General features: G+C 44.6%; 1 long non-coding RNA gene across 1 annotated transcript; it reads left to right on the plus strand.

The window, feature by feature from the left end:
* The first annotated feature begins 366 nt into the window (after positions 1-366).
* Positions 367-1,107, plus strand: LOC120367868 (uncharacterized). The gene is made up of 2 exons (XR_005582129.2): positions 367-446; positions 668-1,107. It is a non-coding gene; the product is annotated as an uncharacterized LOC120367868 (long non-coding RNA).
* Positions 1,108-4,115: the final 3,008 nt, after the last annotated feature.

A 4,115-nucleotide genomic window follows, 5' to 3' on the forward strand; every position in this document is an offset into this window, starting at 1 on the left:
ATTTCCACTCAGACCCACCAAATCCAAGTTTCTGGAATTGAGTCCTGAGAATCTGCATGTTTTTCAAGCATCCAGGTGATTCTCATGTGGCCTAAACTTGAGAATCTCTGGGCTGAGTCTTTGATGATGCCCTGAGTTCATCGTTTTACTTCTTCAGATTCCTAAGTAGAGCAGTGTGGGGGAAGTTAGACCCAAACAAGCCAGGGAGCTAGTTTCTTATGCTAATGGTCACACAGATCTCATAATTGCATGGAGGACACAAGTGTCTCATAATTAGCGTCTGCTGTTCTGGTCCTGGGGGGCAATTGTTTCGCAACAATGGCCAGGCTCAGTGCTGGACCACCAGCCTCCCTCCCCTCCAGCACATTCCAATCCCGTGAGAGAAGAGCCCCGAGTTCTCAGGACTTTAACCCTTTCCTGCCAGGACCCCCAGGGCCAGTGCTGAGGTTGGGGAGGTTCATGATCGGATGCCGGGCCTCCAGAGGGAAGTGGGAGAAGAAAATGTGGAATGACTATTTGGGGTAGCGAGCACTTTGCATTTAAGGCTGTGTTTCTCACTCAGACCTAACGAAGCGTAACTTACAGGGTTGAGGTGCAGGAACCCCCCCTGGGAATTCTGATTTTACTAGGATCTGAGGCTCACTGGCCAAATCTTTACCTCTTTCAGGCTGACAAGTTGCCTAAAAGGGCAGGAGGACTTAGTCCAGTCCCGCGCCTGCCACTTAAACTGTCACAATAGCCTTCGGGCCTTCTCAGTGGGAGTACGAGTGACCCAGTGGAGGGGGCAGCAGGATGTGGTGACAAAAACACACCTCTGGCCCTAAAGCTTGTGTTACCTCCTGGCTGCCATTCAGTAGCTATGTGAGTTTAGGAAAGTCGTTTCGCCCCTGAGCCGCAGATTCCTCATCTGTAAAATGAAGACAAGAACACCTCTCCCTCGTATTAGGGTATTTAGATTGTGTCTACCTTTTTTACTTTCTTTTACCATATTCTTGGCATTTTGAGTTTAACTTCAAGGTTCTGACCAATGAATGATCCCAGGAGTGTTCAAGAAAACCCCTGGGGGAAGCTTTTACAAAATAAAGATCGAAGTCTGTTGAGCTGGAATTCATAATTCATAAATTCATACTCAGGGATGGAGTATTTGGATAAAGTTCTTCAGGGCTTCCTAATGCACACTTTCATTTTTTAAATGTTTTATGATTTATTTTTTTTACAGACAGTGCCTCATTCTGTTGCCCAGACTAGAATGCAATGGTGCAATCACAGCTCACTGCAGCCTCAGCCTCCAGGGTTCAAGTCATCCTCCTGTATCAGCCTCCCAAGTAACTAGGTCTACGGACATATGCTACCATGCCCAGCTAATTTTTAAAACATTTTTGGTAGAGAGTGGGTGATATAGTTTGGCTATGTCCCTGCCTAAATCTCAACTTGAATTGTATTTCCCAGAATTCCTATGTGTTGTGGGAGGGACCCAGGAGGAGGTAATTGAATCATGACGGCTGGTCTTCCCCGTGCTATTCTCGTGATAGTAAGTCTCATGAGATCTGATGGGTTTATCAGGGGTTTCCACTTTTGCTTCTTCCTCATTTTTCTCTTGCTGCCACTATCTAAGATAAGTATGAATCACCTCCTGCCATGATTCTGAGGTCTCCCCAGCTATGTGGAACTGTATGTTCAATTAAACCTCTTTTTGTTCCCAGTTTTGAGTATGTCAGCAGTATGAAAACAAACTAATACACTGGGTTTTGGTATGTTGCCCAGGCTGGTCTTGAACTGTCCTCAACTGATCCTCCTGGCTTGGCCTCCCAAACTGCTGGAATTACAGATGTGAGCCACCACGCCTGGCACCCTAATGCATACTTTTATTCAAACTCATCCGTGAGAGGCCTGGACGGTTAAAGAAAAAAAAAAAAAGTGTGATTTTGTTTTGCAGAAGCATTGATTTAAATTGTGCACACTGATATCTTAGGGCAAGTAAGTTAGCGGGGAGTGAGCCTCAACAAGTACCCAGCATCGACCTGCCTGTCTCCTTTCTAAGATTTCCAAAGGGCCAAACACTTTCCTTATTATCTTATTTAATTCTAAATTTGTATTATTGCTCTGGGCTACTCCCAGGCCCCTAGACCATATATCCAGCTACCTGCCTGATCTCGCCACTTGGATGGGAATAAATATCTCCAGTGCTGCTGGTCCCCATGGAACTTCCGATTCCCACTAAACCTGCTCCATCCTCAACTTCAACGGCAACTTACTTAATGGCAATTAAATTCTTATGATTTCTCAGGCATTTTGAATATATCCTTAAATATTCCCTTTCTGTCACATCCTACATCCTATTCTTGAGCAAATTCCACTGACTCTACCCTTGCAAAACATTCAGAATCCAAAAAGTTCTCGTCATACTCACGGCAAACTCTCTGTCCTAAGGCACCTTCACCTCTCTCCTGAATAGTTGCCATCATGTTAAGGCAGTGTCTCTGATTCTACCCTTGACCTGCCATAGTCAAATGTCACCTTAGCAAGAGTCCTTCCATGAATACTCCACCTCAGGTGCCCTCCACCCCAAACGCCCTAACCGATTCCATTTCCATGCTTTATTTTTCTCTGTAGCACTGACTACCAGTTCTTGTAAGTTTGCTTGTTTTGCTGTTGTCTGCCTTCTTTTAGAATGTGAGTTCAATCGAAATACCAACGAAATGCCTAAGCTTTAGATTGCTGGGAAATAATAGAAATACCCAAACTCATGTCAGGCATAGACTTTTGTCTGTTTTGTTAGCACTGGAAGCCCCAGGTTTAAAACAGTGCCAAGTGTATGGTAGACCCTCACTGTTACCCATCCATCACCTGTCCGTCTCTCACTCTCTCAAGCAATCTATCTATCTGCCTGCCTACCCACTTACCTGTCATGTTGCTCTCTCTGTCTGTCTATCTACCTATCTGTCCATCTATTGAATGAATACTCACAACATCTAGGTATTATTTTCTTCATTTTACAGACAAGGGAGTGGAGGTCCGGAAGATATTTTTTCCAAGGCCACAATGTGAGTAAACAGAAAAGCTGAGAGCTGGGTGTGAAACCCAGGACTGACCCACTGCAGAGATCATTTTCCCACACATAGAGGAGGAGCCACTTTTTATAATCTAACCACAATTTCCTTCTAAATGTAGCTCTTGCATTTGCGTTTCAAATTGAAACTTGAGACTGTGATTCTCACAAATCAACATGGAGGCTCAACTTTAAGACAAGAGGCCTTCTTTTTAAAATTTTAAATTATTTTTATTATTATTTTTTAAATTAATTAACTCTTTCTTGAGCTGGAGTCTCACTCTGTCGCCAGGCTGGAGTGCAGTGGCATGATATTGACTCATTGCAACCTCTGCTTCCCTGGTTCAAGTGATTCTCCTGCCTCAGCCTCCCAAGTAGTTGGGACTACAGGCACACACCACCACGCCCAGCTAATTTTTGTATTTTTAGTAGAGACAGTAGAGACATGGTTTCACCATGTTGGCCAGGATGGTCTCAATCTCTTGACTTCATGATCTGCCCACCTTGGTATCCCAAAGTGCCGGGATTACAGGTGTGAGCCACTGCGCCTGACCTTTTTATTTTATTTTCTGGGACAGTGTCTTACTCTGTCACCCGGGCTAGAGTGCAGGAGTGCAATTACAGCTTACTGCAACCTCCACCTCCTGGGTTCAAGTGATTCTCCCACCTCCACCTCCAGAGTAGCTGGGATTACAGGTGTGTGCCACTATGCCTGGCTAATTTTTGTAGTTTTAGTAGAGATGGGGTTTCACCATATTGGCCAGGCTGGTCTCAAACTCCTGACTTCAAGTGATCTGCTCACCTTGGTTTCCCAAAGTGTTGGAATGACAGGCTTGAGCTACTGTGCCCAGCCTAGACAAGAAGCCTTCTTATCCCAGTCTCTTGAATCTCTCTGAGCTATGCCATGCTAACTCTGTAGGAATCCAGACAACTCTAGTCAGTGTGGACCTGAAAAGGAAAGCCTCCGTGGCTTTCTTGCTCATTGTTTCTACTTGTAAGGAATCCTAAGGAGAAAAATGGAAGACTCATTTGCACAAAGATATTTATCTCTGAATTGCGATTTATT

Source organism: Saimiri boliviensis, chromosome 9, assembly GCF_048565385.1.
Source record: "Saimiri boliviensis isolate mSaiBol1 chromosome 9, mSaiBol1.pri, whole genome shotgun sequence".
Lineage (NCBI taxonomy): Eukaryota > Metazoa > Chordata > Mammalia > Primates > Cebidae > Saimiri > Saimiri boliviensis.